The sequence below is a fragment of the Triturus cristatus genome, chromosome 6, assembly GCF_964204655.1.
Source record: "Triturus cristatus chromosome 6, aTriCri1.1, whole genome shotgun sequence".
Lineage (NCBI taxonomy): Eukaryota > Metazoa > Chordata > Amphibia > Caudata > Salamandridae > Triturus > Triturus cristatus.
The window spans coordinates 231,728,580-231,747,622 of NC_140589.1; the positions used below are offsets into that span (position 1 = coordinate 231,728,580).

General features: G+C 46.1%; 1 protein-coding gene across 2 annotated transcripts in view; it reads right to left on the reverse strand.

Annotated features, from left to right (window-relative positions):
- Positions 1-19,043, reverse strand: part of EVA1A (eva-1 homolog A, regulator of programmed cell death) — a 721,904-nt gene that overhangs the window by 384,471 nt on the left and 318,390 nt on the right. The window lies entirely within an intron of this gene.

The following is a 19,043-nucleotide window of genomic DNA, read 5'->3' on the forward strand; positions in this document are numbered from 1 at the left end:
CTAAGTTTGGACATTTTGAGTGTGTTGGGATTACAAAAGATGAGGCCCGGGGATAGAAAGGACGATGGCCATAGTGCTTAGAAGGAAAGGCCCATCCTGCAGAGTCATGCGCTCAAACTAGGGAAACACGCACACACCCACACACACGGAGGTCAGGTGGATGGACAAACGCACAACGCACACACATCCATGAAAACTTAACAGGTCAACAGTTCACTCACAAGCACAAACAGGTACATGCATAAAACATATAGGCACACATCCAGAATACACAAGTACACACCGGAGGATGAGCAGCTAGACACCTACAGCTTTCACACACACGGCGTACAACACACAGAACACGATGCCGAACTCCTGTACACTCGCATCAATGAATGCTCATGTCAAGCTTAACACGCCTTAGACGAGCACAGACACAGAAAGCTGCACACATATAAGCACGCACACACAACACACACACATGTATTTATCCAAGGCTGTACTTCTGCCTGCTCCAGCCAGCCCTGAATAATTCAAGTCCTGGTTGCTGGGGATGACATCAGTTCCCGCTCTGTGCCTGTATTTGAAAACATGCCTGGGTGATGGGAATCCTGCCGCTGCAGTGTAACATCCCGTTGAACCTATAGCAGGGCAGGGAGTTGAAGTGCAGTCGATGGAAGGGATCCCGCAGCGCCATGGCAACAGCGGCGCGTGACAGCACGGCATGCTGCTGGCGCTTCTGTGGGGCTTCCCTTCCAGTCATTTCACTCACCAGCCGCGGCATCCCTCAGTCATTTCACACCCCTGGCACGTACGCACTCTCCACCCCTGGCACGTACGCACTCTCCACCCCTGGCACGTACGCACTCTCCACCCCTGGCACGTACGCACTCTCCTGCCTGCGAGGGGAAGGGTCCTGTCGAACACTGCCACAGCGGAGGATTGTCTTCCCTTCCCCTGCTGAATCACAACGCTTTCTGATCCTGTTCACCGGCAGCCATAAACGCACTCTGTCCTTTATAATGAAACACTACAGGTAGGGGCCATTCCCGAACCTGCCGCCATGGTCAAAAGCACTGTTTCTGCCTTGCTGTCCTGCCTCGGAACACAAGCGCATGTCTTGACACTTGACTAACAAGACATGTTATGTGGCGGTCAGATGGATATTGTGTAGACCCAGGATGAAATACAAGTTAAGCTTACATAGTTTCATGTTAATCCAGTAATACTGTATTACACTTGTTACATGAAATCACGCTATTATGCCACATCAAGTAATTACACACCGTTGCAGCAAACAATTAGCACAAGTGCATGGGAACAACACTTCTTTAAAGCGGGCGGCTGCTGTTTGTGGGGTTTGTGGTGTTGGTGCTTTTTAGGTCTCGCCTGACCCAGCGCATGCGCTGGTCTGGCGAAACTTTTTGTGAGGGCTCAACAAAGTGCAACCACTGTAGCCTAGAGCTACAGTGCATGTGCGTGGGTGCGTGCGCCTCACTTTCACGGCCGCTTTGATGTTTGATCGCGATCACTTTCACTTTCGCGGCTGCACAGCTGCTTTGATGTTCTCCGTGAGCCAGGTTTTTTTTTTCCTGTTTATTACTTCTATGTAGTAATGGTGGCACCCGTGCACCGCCATCACTACAGAGCAGTAATAAACAGAAACAAGCATTGGCATAGCCAATAGGTCTCGCTTTTGGGACTTATATGTATTTAGTTATGCAACCGTTGCATGGCTAAACACTTATAAGGTCCCAAAAGCGAGACCTATTGGCTATGCCAATGCTTGTTTAGTATGAACTACATCCTCGTGTCTAAAATAGACACAATTTATGCTGAAACTGAAGGGCTTTATCTTTATGTGCCTCCAGTGGGTATCCATATGATCTTGGTGAATAAAGTGGCAACTATAGTTTGCCCTTATGCTCCACTCCGTTGCTCTCTGTTGCAGAAGACACGTCAGAGGCTCCATTGTGATGGCAAACATTGTGGGTGACAGCGTATTACTTTGACGTGTTCCTCTAACTATATTAAAACAATCCGAAATTACCTATCCTATGTGTACTGAAGCTCTTGGGGTCAACTACAGCCAAAACATCAAGCCAAGGATCTCAGGACCAATGCCCATACTTTTAAGAACTTCCATTAAGTAAAGCAAGACCTCAAAGGCATTTCCGATATAGCGAGACACAGCGACCTATAGCTCTGTCGTACATGCTGCACCGTAGACAAGACCGATCTGGCTTCTATGGTTAAATAAGGTACTTCTAGTTGGAATGAACCCATTCTGATCTGGGTGGATCAGAATCTGGGTTACAGGAAGCTACTTGTCATTTAATCAAATCAGAATTGTGTAATTCTGATATAATAGTGATAACAGCCTGTATGAACATCACTTTCTTCTTCACTGCACTGTTTATCACTACTTTGAAGACGTTGCAGGCCGGTTTCTTCCTCTGATATTCACAATCTAAGAAGCGGTCAAGAAGGCCCTTTATTGCAATGCAATAGGTCTCACGTTTGAGAGACTTTAAGCTATTGCAAATGACCATGCCTTTTATTTATGTTTTAAAACCCAAAACATAAATAAAAGGACCTGTCATTTACAATGCCAATAGCTCAAACTCGTGTGAATGCGAGACCTGTTGCATTGCAAATGCTTGTTTACATTGTTGCTGGTAACTCTGCCAGATGCTCTGATGCGATCACTGCTGGGATACTTGTCTGGAGGGGCCACTAATGCAATCTTGCCCGATGTGGTCTCTATTACAACAATAATAATATTAGTAGCTCAGGACGATACTTATTGAACATTCATAGCTCCTGTTACATACAGTAAGGTTTGGGGACCCGTGCTTTGGAAACTCTGAAAATTGACTCTTTCAAAACACAGGATTAAGCGCGTCTCCGGGACAGTAACAGGGAGATATCCCCCAGTATTCAATAAGGGTGAATGCAAGGGGTTACTCCATGGGTAAAATTTGTTTTTTCTCTTGGGGAAAAAAGTTACAAGTGATAATGCACTTTTATGTTACACTTCCATATGCAGTTACTCCATCAAGTGAAAATTCTATAGATGTATTTGTGACAACACCTGGCATACTCCGACTGCTGACGATTTCTAAGAGTACTCTTGAAATTCATTCAACATTCAATAAGAGTTTTACATTTGCCCCAAACAAAAGAATAAGCCAACAGAGGCAAAAACCCTTACTTTTTTTTATACATAGCTCAGTTCTTAAACATGTCTTTATTTGTTAATTCTAGAGTGACTTCTAAACTGTACAGAGACACCCATTGTTGCTTCTCTTCTGAATGTGCATTACTTCATTTACTGAACTCGTTACTACAATTCTGAGTAAGGAGCCCAAGTTAGCTTTACGAGAAAGGGGGTGACCTCATTATGTGGGTTCTGTTTCAGGATATAGGGTTTTTGGTTCTCAGCCTGAATTGTTACTACTCCTAGACTATTAAGGGTGGGTGAGTCATGTTTACCAAGGAATGAAGGGGATTTTATTTCCTGCTCTTTATGCGTAATTGTTTTGCAACTCTCTCTTCCTCCTGTAACACGAGCTGCACTTAAAGCATTAGACGCAAAATTATAAGATACAAATAACGGATGAACAACTTCTTGGTGACATAATTCTACTCAGTCTGAACATGGCCACAGCAGTATGGCGGCCGCCATATTTCGACAGAATGAACGCGGTAGAAAATGGCGTCTTAAAAAGTGAGAGCGCTTTACCTGTAAATTGAAGCCTCGTGTCTTTCATTCCCAGTTCATCCTTATACACACAGCTGCCCTTTCTTTACCAAACAAGGCCTTGTGCCCCTCATTCATTACTAATCTACATTTCGCATCGGTGTCGGAGGCGGTTGGATTAACGGATCAACGTCTCCTATTATACCGCACTCAGGGGGAAACAAAACGAAGTGTAGCTTAAAGCTATATCCTTTGCAGATTTGGGCACGACGGATAAATATTCTGTCTCACTGGATGCCATGTGCATTCTGGCTGAGTATCCCAGCATGCACCGCTCTGCCCTGCAGGCCAGGGATCTTGCCTCTGAAGATCAACCCAACTCTGTTTTGATTCAACCTCCAAATAGTACTGGTTGCCCGTCGTTTCATACCGGGACTATAAAAACAGTAGAAAACTCAAGGGAAACCACAGCAGATATAGAAAACCCAAAAAGCAAGGCTATTCTATACAGCATGTTTGGGCAGCATGCACCCATCAAGGCCAGTGATTTATAAAACCAAAGTTAGACAGCTGATGTAGCGTTTAAAAGTTTGAGAATTGTAGGGGTGCGTTATATTCACTGTTAGTCGGCACCCGTATATAACCAAATGTGTACTCAGGGATTTCGTGTGCAATGTATTACAACTGTATAACCTATATCGATTTTAGTAGAAGTGCTAGCTATGTACAAGCACATGGTAAACGTATTAGAGAAATGTATAGTGTTTAGCTACGGGAAATGCAATGTGGTGTTAGAAATGTGTACCCCAGACTTCGTGTCCGTAGGTTGTTTAGCTTGACCACACATGAAAGAAAGACGTAAATGTCAATACTGTGATTGAAACCTGCTTGTGTAACCGAAGTAGTGGCCAGAATTCGCATATATCGTTGAGGCGAAAGGCCTGGTATTTTCTTATGTTAGCCAAGGGCAATAGGCCAAAAGGGATTTATTCCAGTAGAGGTTTTAGGCTGTAGTAAATTGCAACTTAAAAGATGTGAAGAATGTCTGCTTTGCATGATCTCACCCCAGGTGCAAGGACAGTTGCTCGTTAGTAGAGAAGCTCTTTGTTCGTAATTTGAATTATGTAGAGAAAGCCAGACATGGGAGTGTATTGGAATGTGCCAATCGTAACTCCTAGTGCGGATGGCGTCTGGGACTCAAGGCCAAGCGATGGACGATGGAACTGGACAGCGCTCTGTGGAAAAGTACTGAAAGACGACCCCGGAAGGAGAGGAGGCGCAAAGGGCGTGTTCGGAGACTTGGGGTACTGTATTAGGGACAGCGCCCCGAGGGTGGAGCAGAGCAGAGCGGGGCAGCCCAAAGCAGAGGACGGCTAGGCGAAGGGTAGAGGGGGCAACTTAGACCAAGCTCTCTAAGTGAGGACTTCTTAGGAAGTTTCACTCTGACACCTTTTATTCGATGAGGGTCTCAAGGGATTGCTAGGTAGGGATGTCACCTAGTACAGAGTAGGGACAGAGATGGTATGGTTCAGTGTCCCTAGTATCGACATTTGCTTGGTAGTGTTCTACCTCATGCTTTTAGAGATTGTACTTTTAGTTATTTTTAGCCGTATGCGGATTCTTCGTAGAGTAGCATTTGTTTTAGTGCCTATGTACTTGTTGTGCCTCGTGTTGAGGACTTTGTATCTCCAAATCTTTATGTTGATAATAAAAACCAGAGAGCCAAGAGATTAAGTCTCGAGTCCTTGATTATGGCAAATTGCAGACTGTAATTGTGATAACGGTAATTTTCCCTCCATGCTATCAGGCAAGAAAAAAGTTCCATCTGACCAGAGTGGGTTCCAGTAGATAATTGCGAGATACTCAAATGGGCCGGAGCAGTTGGTAGCAAACGAGGATGGTTTCTTACTGATAGCGAGGGAAGATTAGATAAGGATAAGTGACCCTTGAGGCCCAAGAGACGATAAGTGATGCTGAATCATCAGATGGCGAGCAGCAGACGGCGGCAGATGAGCATCGACGGCGAGTAGCAGCGCGGCAGAAAGCAGCAGTTCCAGGAGTGAGTATGAACATAATGAGTGGTTGTAGATTGCGGTGTTGATTTGTTGTGTGATGTCTTGCGGAGTTGTTGTGTATGTCGTGTGATTGTGAGATCAGGCTGTGAGCGCGCGCAGCCCGGGAATTGTGGTGTAGAAGACACCTGAGATAGATTTTGTTGACCACCCAAAGGAGATCGTGAGGTACCATCGATCACCTGGACCGAGATAGGGGGAGCGAATGCGTGTGTGTATGGCAACTTAACGCTGGTCGTGGGTTGTGGTGAGCAGATCGGAGTGTTAGTAACCTATCAGAGGCGTTTTTGTCTGGCCGGACGGGGGCAGACGGGCGCCAATCGAGGTCAACAAGGTCGAGAGACTGTGGACGGACAGTCAGAGGCTGTGGACGGACAGCCAGAGAAATAACTTAATTGGTTATTTCAGTGTATGAATGGGACGTGAGTAAGCGTGAAACGAGTTTGGAGAAGGGAACTGCTGCGAACTAAGGAAGGTGACGTCAGAGGGTGTCGCGCTGTGATAGGCCGGTTGGTGTGAGTCGCGCTGTTATTGGAGGATTTGAGAACAAGAAGTAAATAGAGCGCGAGATCGAATTTGTTCATTATGAAGTGCCTTAGGGCTTTGCGAGAGTTGTGTAGAGGTGATAGGCATGTGGTTGTCCGCGGGGGAGAAGAAGCTCCTCCCGAGGATACACCGGCACATTACATGGCACAGAATGTGGGGTTACATACTATCGTTTGGATCGAGAATTGGCACAAGGTTACACAAGGTGAAGGGGAATTAGCTTTCCCGAGGTACGGCTCATTTAGATTAGCGGTGCTGTACCAACTGAAGACGGTGATGGGGTCCTTAAAACCCTTGCCAAGACCAGCACAGTTTGAAGCATTACATGCGTGGATCCGAGCAGCGCATGATAAGGAAAAGGGAAGAAGTCAGGAGAGGATGAGGAAGTCGATTAGGGCGTTTCAGGATGCCAAATGGGACGCAGCGGAGAAAAGATGGAGAGTGCAGACAATCGAGGAAGCGAAACTGTATCCCGCGATAATGGAGGAGACGGGGATAAGGAATGGGAAAGCACAGAAAGAGGATAGTGATTCTGATGATGATGTATTGCAAAGATTGCTAGACGAGAGACCACCCCCTTATAACCCGGATGAGGCAGATGATAGGTGGAGCGAGAGAGAGGAAACTAGAAGGGTAACGATCCAGCCCGAGACCCGAGTGGAAGGGTTGGTCTCGTTGAAACAGCGAGTTCACAGGGTCAGTCGGGGACCAGCCGAAGGATTGAAGGAGAGATGAGGTTACCGGATGCATTGAGGGTACCGGTCACCATTGGACCGATTGTGTCCATATACAGCCCGGAATCAGAGGCGAGAGAGAGGTCCGAACGAGAGGCAGAGAGAACTAGGCGAGAAAGTGGGGAAAGTGAGTTGGAAGGGGCAACGGCCCGACCTCCAAGCCCTGTGCAGTGGAGTACACCATTAGCAGCGGTGTCGGACACATCTAGGGGCGAAGAGGACGAGAGACCGGTGAGGCCGAGGACTCTGATGGAGTCGAGACCAGATTTAGGATCATGGGTACCGCCAAAGAAGCAAATGAGCTGGAATATGGGCCGAGCGGGGACAACCCCAGTTGCCTTTACGAGCCACTCTGCTCCCATAGAACTACCAGAGGAAAGGAGAGAGCAGGAATCGGAATGCGAGTATGATGAGGGACGTGGAGCAAGTTGTCAGGTGTTGAAAGGAGCCTTGAAGGCAGGAATGATAGATGTAGTAAGACTTAAAGCAGAGGCGGATGAAATAATATATGGGAATCTACCTCTGGAGAGAGTATTGACCTATACTCCCGATGAATTGCTTTTTGTGGCAAAGGATGTGACTCGTAAAGCACGAGTGGCACATGAGAAACTGGCGGGTTTGGCTAGAGAATATGGGGTGGATCTATCCAAGACTAGAGCATTGCAAGGGAGCCATAGGATGCATTGTACCGAGCGGGAATTGGAAGAGAAAAGGGTTGTTGGTCTAAGGTCACATACCAAGGAATTGATTGTAGCTATGAGAATATGGCTGATGCTCGACAAATGGCAAGAGAAATGGGCTAGGAAAAGGAATTCTAGGGGAGCGAAAGGAGGGAGCTCTGAAGGAGATTTGCAGGAGGTAAAGATCCTTCCTTTGAGAGAGGTGGCGAATGGAGGATATGTGCATGTACCATGGAGCAGGGGGGATTTGGCATCATTTACGAATGATTTTCCCAGGCTCAGGGAGAAGCCTGCAGAGTGGTACAAGCAAGTTGAGCGTTTCGTTAAGATTTCGAAGGTGTTGTGGATAGATCTGAACACCTTATTCGATATCGTAGTTCCGGGAGATCTGTGGAACGCATGTAAAATTGCTGTAGATTGGCCGGACTATGAGCCTGATAGGAACATAGTTACAAATGGTCCGTCGCCCGTGGTAATGAGGCTGTACGATAAGGTAATTACGTGGTTGAAATCGAAGGTTTCACCCCAGGACATCGATTGGGTGAAGATAGACAGGACAGTGCAGGAGCCAAAGGAGACAGTACATGAATTTTATGAGAGACTTTTGAAGGCTTTTAAGCAGTACAGTGGTTTAGATGAGCTGGAAACGAAGGATATGGGACAGTTTGTGTCTAAGTTCGTGCTGGGTTTGAAGCCCGAGGTCAGTCTTATGATACAGCAGCATTTGATCTGTTGGCAGAATAAGCCTGTAGACGAGATCTTGCGGTACGCCAGGTACTGCACGGATGAGATTGAGTCCAAGCACAAGAAGATGAAGGATAACTTATTGCTCATTCAGATGCAAGCGGCTCAGGGACCGCCGAATGGGGGTCCAGTGGGGCGAAGACAGGGAAATTATCAGACAGGGAATCAGAATATGCAGGGTCAGGGAAGGCCGAGACCCGTAGACCCTAGGACAGGAATAGAGGTAGCGATCTTGAAGAAGACGACTGCTTGTCACCAGTGTCACCAGGTGGGACACTGGAGGCGCGAGTGTCCCTTGAACCCCTATAATCAGCCGCAGATGGAGGGAGGAATGGGTCAGGTCCCTGGGGCGGAACAGGTACAGACGGTGACTGTACCGAGAATGATGCAAGGGGGGACAGGCGTCTCGCAGGTGCAGGTTCCCCAGCCACCCAGGATGCAGAACATACAGCAGGGAGCTCGGACTTATTTGCAGATGCCCATGTTCGAAGTGGAAGAGGAGAGGGATGCGGATTTGCTGGCGCAGTTAAGTTTGGGTCAGGACGATGATTGCCTGCTCAGGGCCATACTAGAGGTAGATCAGAAGGGACCCTTTGTGGAAGCCGAACTCGATGGACGCCCTACTACCTTTTTGGTAGATACGGGGGCTACCAGGTCAACCATAAGATCAGCAGTAGTTCCGGGGGTAGCCCTCTCGGGAGAAAGTATACAAGTGGTTGGAGTGGCGAACAAGAGACTAGTTAGCCCCTTGACGGAACCGATTCCCGTCAGGATAGGAAACTTTAGGGATCGACATCAGTTCGTGGTGTGCGATTCTAGTCCTGTTTGTCTGTTGGGAAGAGATTTATTGTGTAAGCTCAATTGCACAATTTACTGTACCCCGAGGGGAGTAGAGGTACAGACCAGAGATGACGACGCGACCTTTAAGGTTGCAAATCAGCAGGGGTGCGTGGAAGTGTACCCGGCTCTGACAGTGGAGGAGCTTCCACAGGACTTGAGGGAGTCAGTTGCGACCGATGTGTGGGATCTAAGCGGAGAGGAGATCGGCTTAGTCAGGGGAGTGGAACCAGTGAAGATACAGGTTAAGCCAAACGCGGAATTCCCGAGAACCCCTCAGTATAAACTGTCGCCTGAGACGATTGCTGGGATCAAACCTGTGATTGAGTCTATGATTAGGCAGGGAATACTGGTGGAGATCATGGGTAGTCCATGTAATTCACCCATTATGGGACTGCAGAAACCGAGTGGGAAGTTCAGGATAGTGCAAGACCTGCGGAAAATAAACGACATAGTTGTTCCATGTTGTCCAGTGGTACCGAATCCATCTGTGATACTGTTCCAGATCCCATGCGAAGCTGGATGGTTCACAGTGATTGACTTGTGTCAGGCATTCTTTTCGATTCCCCTACATGAAGAGAGTAGATTTCTTTTTGCCTTTAGGCTAGAAAATCGTATATTAACGTGGTGCCGTATCCCACAGGGGTATACGGAGAGCCCATCGATTTTCAATCAGCTGTTAAAGAAGAATCTGGAAGGTCTTGTGTTGCCGAAAAACTCTGTTTTGGTGCAGTACATTGACGACCTGCTTGTCGCGTCAGAGACAGAAGACGCTTGCAGGATCGATACCATTGCGTTGTTGAATTTCCTGGGAGAGAACGGTCACAAGGTGTCTCCAAACAAGCTGCAATACTGTTTACCTGAGGTACAGTATTTGGGGCACAGGATTGAAAAGGGTAAAAGGAAGGTGTCTCCAGATCGCATTGATGCGATTTTGAGAATGCCAGTTCCCTCGACGCAGAGGGAAGTTAGAATGTTTTTGGGAATGGTGGGCTATTGCCGCCAGTGGATCCCAAACCTTTCCTTTGAAGCGATGCCTTTGCAGCGGCTGACGCGAAAGGATGTAAGTGATCCGGTACCATGGGACGACGACTGTTTGAAATCATTTCTGAGGCTGAGAGAAGCCTTATGTAGCGCTCCTGCGTTGGGAATGCCGGATTATAACAAGGCATTTGCATTGTTCTGCTGCGAAAGAGAAGGTTGCGCATTAGCAGTGTTAACCCAGAATCATGGAGGTGTCCGTAGACCAGTTGCTTATTTCTCAGCTACTCTAGATCCAGTAGCTTCTGCGTTGCCCGGATGTCTCAGATCCGTTGCGGCAACAGGTGTCAGCATTGAGAGATGTGAGAGCATTGTGATGGGTCATCCACTTACTGTACATGTGCCACATTCTGTTGAATTGTTGATGACTAGGACTAAAACGCAGCACCTCACGAATAATAGGCTGACTCGTTATGAGCAAGTTATTCTTGCAGCCGATAATGTGACATTGAAGAGGTGTGCTGTTTTAAATCCTGCTACACTGTTGCCTGTTCTAAAAATAGATGATAATGAAGATTGTGAGGACCATGATTGTCTCGATGTGACTGAACTATGCACCAAACCGAGACCCGACATTGTCGATGAACCGCTCCCGGTGTCAGATGAGATTTTCTTTGTAGACGGTTCATGTTTAAGAGACAGTGTCGGTCGATTGAGAGCAGCGTTTGCTGTATGCACCATTACGGGTGTGGTTGAAGCCGCTTGTTTAGAAGGAGTACACTCCGCGCAGGTGGCTGAGCTCATTGCCCTGACTCGTGCCTGTTTGGCAGCCGACAAGATCCGTGTAACTATTTACACGGACAGCCAGTACGGGTTTGGTGTGGTTCATGACTTCGGACAGCTATGGTCCCAGAGAGGGTTTATGACGTCTTCAGGTTCTCCTATAAGAAATGGTGATTATGTGCGGAAATTGTTAAAAGCATTGCAAGGTCCTGATGAAATTGCTGTTGTTAAATGTGCAGCCCACACGAAGGGAAGCGACTTTGTCTCGTTGGGAAATAACTATGCAGACGAAGTAGCTCGATTTTGTGCAGAGCAGGGATGCAACTTTACTGAGATCCACATTGAGGAAACCGGGGAAGAGGTGGTGTATGGTCAGATGTTAGCAGTGGCTGACACATGGGAGGAACTGAAGCAGCTTCAGGAAGGGGTCTCAGATCAAGAACGTGACAGCTGGATACGAGCGGGATGTGAGAAGGGAGATGTGGATATATGGGTTTCGAATGATGGACGAGCAGTGTTGCCAGAAGGTTTGTTGAATCCCATGGCGAGGTTGATACATGGTGCTGTACATCTGGGTAGGGATGCCATGATGAGAGTGTTTCGTCAGACTTGGTACAATCCGAAGTTTCGTGCCGTGGCTGAAACTGTGTGCCAGAGATGTGTCACTTGCCAACAGATGAATGTAGGGAAGAGAACTGCTGTGACATTGAGCCACATAGGGAGGTCAGGGGGACCTTTCAATAGGATGCAGTTGGATTTTGTCGAAATGCCGAAGTGTAATGGGTTGAGGTACATATTAGTGATAGTATGTGTCTTTTCCAGGTGGGTGGAGGCGTACCCTACACGCAGATGTGACACACTCACAGTAGCGAAACTCTTATTGAGAGAACTCATTCCAAGGTACGGGTTCCCGACGTCCTTTGAATCGGACAGAGGAACTCATTTTCACAGCGAAGTTATGAAATTGCTTTGTGCTGCTTTGAATATAGATCAGAGGTTACACTGTAGCTATAGACCAGAGGCTTCAGGGATAGTGGAACAGGTGAATGGAACTCTGAAGGCTCGGATGGCGAAAGTGTGTTCGTCTACGTCTCTGAAATGGCCTGACGCATTACCTTTGGTCCTTATGAGCCTTCGAAGTGTGCCTGATAGAAGAACTGGGTTGTCACCCCATGAAATCCTCATGGGAAGAGCGATGCGTTTGCCTGCAATACCTGCCACTGCTCTGATAAATATCACTGATGATATGATCCTGGACTATTGTAAAGGCCTTGCTGACGTGGTCCGTTCTGTGTCTCAGCAGGTGCAGACAGCAACGGTTCCAGCTGCGAGTGACAGGTGCCACGACTTGGACCCAGGCGATTGGGTCCTGGTCCGAAAGCACGTGAGGAAGAGTTGTTTGGATGCTAGGTGGCGTGGCCCTTTCCAAGTAATCCTTGTTACGAACACTGCTGTCAAGTGCGGAGGGTTACCGAACTGGGTGCATGCTTCTCATACCCGCAGAGTTCCAGCACCCTTGGAAGATACAGCCCCTCTCGAGAACCAAGATCCCAGTGAGCCGACAGAATCGCCAGAGAGGGCCAGTCAAGCTGTAAGGGTTGCTGAAGCGGCTGATGGTGCACTGAATCGAGTTGGGGGAGGACGTGAAGAAAGTACTGACCCAGAAACCGGCGAAGGAGCGAGAGGTGCAGTGGGTAGTACAGAATCGAGTTCTGCCGAAGAAGAGGAAGTCAGTGCACAGGGTATCGGAGAGAAGACGGGGGGAGCCACCGAAGCGGAAAGGGTTTGGCCCGCAAAGCAGGACCGGGTAAACCTGAGGTTGGCCCCAGACACCGACCTTGCACCAGTTTCGGAAGAACCAGAAGAAGAATCGGGAGACGAGGAAAATCCTCAAGGTGGTGTGAGAAGGTCCAAGAGAACTCGAGTGCCAAGTCGGAAGTACGCTTCCCCGGAGTGGGCATACCAAGTGACTGATGCCAGGGTTACCGAGCACGGGAAGATTGAGGTCGATGACATTGGTCAACAGTGTCCCGCTCCAGAGGGTGGAAGTGTTGCTGAAAGTTCCGGGATTGGAGATCGAAGGGATTCTGACGATTCATATCCCAAGTCCGCCATTCCTGAGTACCATTCGAGGTATGATCTTGGACAATTTAGAGTTCCCGACGTTCACAGCATTGCCAGATCCACAAGAACTGATTATTCTTAAGCTCGAAATATTGCAGGGAGTCCTGGAGCTGTTGGGACCGGCGCTTATGTTAGATTGATTTGAGAAAGGTTGTAAGCTAAGAAGAAGATTACCTAGAGCCGAGCGGAAGAAGAACAAAATTAGGGATTTTTCCGTTGTAGAACGAAGAAAGTTAGGGAGGGTTGCCTAAGTTCACGAAAGAGACATTAATGAGAAAGAGACTTATCCTTTCAGAGACTGCATTGGACATTGAGCATATTCCGAAGATGGCAGATCCTGTAAACCCACATCGTAGGGCTAAACTGATAATAGGCACATTGATAGGAGTTGTAGTAGTCACCATATTTGCGGTAGTGATCAGTTCCTACATGGTGGCTCACAGGCAAGAGGGGAAGGTTCAGGGAGCACCCACACCTATTACCCCAGGGCAGAGTGGTGTTAGTATTAGCGAACAGGAATCATCGGAGTTGAGAGATGTTCGCAGACTTCACATGGATTTGTCAAAGGGTGATTTTAAGCTTAACGCGTATGCAAGGTTGCTGTATGAGTATGTTGATGCGATGGATGTGAAGGATTGTTATGTGTGCATGCAGTTGCCTGCTTCAGTGGATGAGGGTATCAAGTATCATCATCTCCCATTGACTTATGGGATTTCTTGTAGCATATGGCTCAGTTTATTTTATGACAGGAGACAGTTCGAGTATTTCTTCTCAAATTTTGACACGGTACTTCCCGAGGTGCCAGCAATCAAGCATTTGAATAGATATGATCTGGATAAGAAAGAGGACAGGCTCCTGAAATATTTTAGACCGACTGTGAAACTGGATACGGCGCATGCTCACAGGAATAACCTGACATGTGCGTTATCAGAGATAGAGAAGAAATTCATAGACCAAGTAGAGGACAGGTATAGAAAGTTGACCGAGACACGACACACCGGAGATAGCCCAGTAGATTGGACGGACGAGGAGAGAGCTCACAGATCTAAGGGAAGTTATGGACCAATAGCATTGGATGAGGCACAGAGAGGGAATTTGTGTATTGCACGGCCTCAATCCAAGACGGAGAAGGTCGCAGTAGGACATAGCATTTGTTCTCAGACTTTTACAGTGGAAGCTTATGCTAAGAATTTTATGCAAGGTCCAGTAGAAGTAATCCCGACAGTGTATTATGTTTGTGGGACGAATGCTTATGTCAGACTACCCGACAATTGGTATGGAGTATGCTATTTGGCTATCATATTCCCGAAGATTTATCACACAAGGGACTTGGAGTTGTTAGAGACGAAGCGACCGCCCAGGAAACGTAGGGCTACAAATGCCGGTGCAGTGATTGGGGACATATACGGAGCAATGATACCTAGTATGGGTGTGGTGTTGAATGATGTGAAGATCCGAAGGTTGGCGACTGTAGTTGATGAGTTGTCTATGAACACGGCGAGATCTTTGATATTGGTGGCTGGAGAGATGTTGTCGATCCGGAATATGGTTTTGCAGAATCGCCTTGCTTTAGATGTGTTGTTAGCAAAAGAAGGCGGAGTCTGCAAATTATTGAAAGTTCAGGAATGCTGCACGTATATTCCAGACAACTCGAAGGAGATAGGGAAGTACATAGACAACATAACGACTATTCACAAGGAGATTACGGATCTGACGGAGGTGAATGTGTGGGAGAAGATTGGATTAGGATTTGGAAGAGTGGGAACTTGGTTTGCGAATCTGGGAAGTGGATTCCTAGGTTCAGTGTTGAAACCGATTATTATTGCCGTAGTTTGTGTGATCTGTTTGTGGGGATGTGTAAAGGCATGGAAGTGGTATCAAGGAGGCAAGGTTGAAAGAGCTCTAAAGGCAAACGAGAGGAGGTTGGCAAAGCTCCAGGAGCAGCAATATGAGAGTCTTAAGAAACTGGAGGGAGTCCGACATGGAAATGTTATGACTAGCACGGTTTAAATCAGTTCTGAAGAAGGAAATGTAATGGTGTGATGACGGATGTCATCAAAGGGGGGAACTGATGTAGCGTTTAAAAGTTTGAGAATTGTAGGGGTGCGTTATATTCACTGTTAGTCGGCACCCGTATATAACCAAATGTGTACTCAGGGATTTCGTGTGCAATGTATTACAACTGTATAACCTATATCGATTTTAGTAGAAGTGCTAGCTATGTACAAGCACATGGTAAACGTATTAGAGAAATGTATAGTGTTTAGCTACGGGAAATGCAATGTGGTGTTAGAAATGTGTACCCCAGACTTCGTGTCCGTAGGTTGTTTAGCTTGACCACACATGAAAGAAAGACGTAAATGTCAATACTGTGATTGAAACCTGCTTGTGTAACCGAAGTAGTGGCCAGAATTCGCATATATCGTTGAGGCGAAAGGCCTGGTATTTTCTTATGTTAGCCAAGGGCAATAGGCCAAAAGGGATTTATTCCAGTAGAGGTTTTAGGCTGTAGTAAATTGCAACTTAAAAGATGTGAAGAATGTCTGCTTTGCATGATCTCACCCCAGGTGCAAGGACAGTTGCTCGTTAGTAGAGAAGCTCTTTGTTCGTAATTTGAATTATGTAGAGAAAGCCAGACATGGGAGTGTATTGGAATGTGCCAATCGTAACTCCTAGTGCGGATGGCGTCTGGGACTCAAGGCCAAGCGATGGACGATGGAACTGGACAGCGCTCTGTGGAAAAGTACTGAAAGACGACCCCGGAAGGAGAGGAGGCGCAAAGGGCGTGTTCGGAGACTTGGGGTACTGTATTAGGGACAGCGCCCCGAGGGTGGAGCAGAGCAGAGCGGGGCAGCCCAAAGCAGAGGACGGCTAGGCGAAGGGTAGAGGGGGCAACTTAGACCAAGCTCTCTAAGTGAGGACTTCTTAGGAAGTTTCACTCTGACACCTTTTATTCGATGAGGGTCTCAAGGGATTGCTAGGTAGGGATGTCACCTAGTACAGAGTAGGGACAGAGATGGTATGGTTCAGTGTCCCTAGTATCGACATTTGCTTGGTAGTGTTCTACCTCATGCTTTTAGAGATTGTACTTTTAGTTATTTTTAGCCGTATGCGGATTCTTCGTAGAGTAGCATTTGTTTTAGTGCCTATGTACTTGTTGTGCCTCGTGTTGAGGACTTTGTATCTCCAAATCTTTATGTTGATAATAAAAACCAGAGAGCCAAGAGATTAAGTCTCGAGTCCTTGATTATGGCAAATTGCAGACTGTAATTGTGATAACGGTAATTTTCCCTCCATGCTATCAGGCAAGAAAAAAGTTCCATCTGACCAGAGTGGGTTCCAGTAGATAATTGCGAGATACTCAAATGGGCCGGAGCACAGCTTTATTATTGCGCCACAAGAATCACAACAGAGCGCCAGATTACTGGTTTAAGAAATGGTATTATGCTTAAGAGAGAAGGAGCGCCTGAACAGCAAAATGTTATTTTTCCTGGCGCTACTATAAATCCTTTGCTCTAGTGCTGCTGTCAGTTTTGCAGATCGACATACATGATTAAATAATATCAGGGAACTGTGTTATTATCTCCCAATGGGTGACTATTTCGGTCACTTATTGAATGTTTACAGTTGATGTTAATGTTGAATGAACACCCAACACAATGTGGCAGAAGTCTTCCAGGTAAAGGAGGGAGACGGACAAAAGTATACCACAATAGAAACATTTCCACTGTACAGTTTTTTTATTAGTCAGGTTAGAATGTTTAAAGTCTAGGAGTTGTTATCTTGTGGACCATACAAATGGAAGACAGGAAAACATACGTTTTTGGGAAGATAATAGTGAACTTCTATCCCCTGCGCTACTTGATCAATAATCCTTCCTATCAACTTAAAAATAAGTGCAGGTAAAGTGAACTGGTCTCGCTTTGTTAATGCATATAGATCTGTTTCTCTAATGCTTGTTAAAATTAAACTTCTTCACTGGACAAAAGCCTAAATATTATTTCAGAACTAATTATGCACTAATGTCTATCAAGTTGCACCTTAAAGCCACAAGGCAGCATTCTTGGAGCAGTATAACTGATATTAAATAATAGAATAAAGTAAATGGCTTCCACGTTGTCATGTCGCATCACATTGCTTCTATATGCAATGTGACATAATGTGGTGGCCATCATGGAATACCATTTTCCTTTGTTGTATAATATAGTTACACCATTACAAGATGACCAAGAAACAATTTGACAGCTTTCTTGGAATGGTATAAATGGGTTAACTAGTTCTACAAAATGAAATTTCTAGATGGCTGCCTCGTTGCACCATACTGCGCGACATCATGTCTATGCACAATATGATATAACCTGGCATTACGTTTAGATGAAAAGTCTAGAATAGAATTCCAAGACTACTGCCGCAGCCAATACTGGCCTTTTAAAAGCCAACTGGCTTTAGGAAGCAAATACCAGCAGCAATAAGAAGCAAGCAGTGGTGGTGGAAGGTGGGGGACCATGTTTATTGTGTCCGAGAGACAGAAAAGGACACAAAGCATCAACTAATCAAAACATTGTGAGGCAGAACTGATCCTATGGGAGGGATAAACAAAAGACTAGGGAGGCAAGCCAGTCAATTGCTAGCAGGGAGATGAGCTTGTCAAGAAAGCTATCCAGTCATCAGCCAGAGGCAGACCGAAGGCATACTCAAAGCACGTTAAAGTACTAAACACAAGATGTTTGCAGACAGGTAAAGTGGTCTAGCAAGACCTAATGAGAACAGAACAAAAACACAAACACAACTGAATGTTGAAGAACCTTTTTTATTTACTGCAAGAATCTCAAACCAGAAAAAAGGTTACTCTTGAAGAAACCCTTACCAGCATCAGTCACAGACTGTATGAATTAGTCATAAGTATCTATAAAACTATGTACAGGATGTATCTGTTGCAAACCTAGCTACAAAGCCTAGCTTCTAAGGCTAAGCAATGGAGCTCTGTACAAGCAAGCGGCAGATGGTGGAGGTGCGGGAGAGGCACAGGTGGGTGCAGCTCACACTCTAGGAAAAGATACAGAGGCTTGATGTCCTGAAGAAGGTTTTAGGCAACGGACTGCAAAAAGCCGAAACATTGTTACCATAGGTATCTTTATTTTTAGCCAATGCCTCCACAATAGTAAGTGGGATGGTTTAATGGAGTCAAAGCCTGTTCTTTGGTTTAGTTTGGTTTCTGCCTTATGCTGGCTTGTTGCAAGTGTGCCACACTGCCTGATCGGTCTCATAAGTAAATGGATTTTAATGCAATACGATAAAAAGTGTGTTTACAGTATTCTACAACTTGATCATATATGTATTTTCTTTTAATTATTTTGAGGGTGTTGGAGTAAATTGTCATGAATTAAATTTGTAATGTCCTTTTGTTGGAAAAGTAGTTAGAAATTGATGTACATTACATAGTCAATGAAGGCAAAATTAACATTTAGGTCCTTATTACAGCTGGTCAGTCAGTGCTTTAAATAGGTAGGTACTGTCCAGTACTGAGTACCTGCACTTCTTTAATATGAAAGGGAGCAACCTGCACTATTTAGCACTGCTGCTATACATTTATCGGGAGAGTGCCGGCACTTCCGGGGAGAAAATGGGCACTCCAAATAGTGAGTACCTGTACTTCTATATTTCCAAATAGAGCACCATGGTGAGTTAATTAGGGATATTAACCCTGCACTGATATCAACCCTATGCTGAGTTCCACATCTCAGCAAGAGAATAACATGGTAATACCACACACACCCTCTTTCTGAGCTGCAAAATGCTGCAAAAATCTGCAAAACTTAAAATTTGTGGCGTTTCATCAACGTTAATCTGCGAGGTT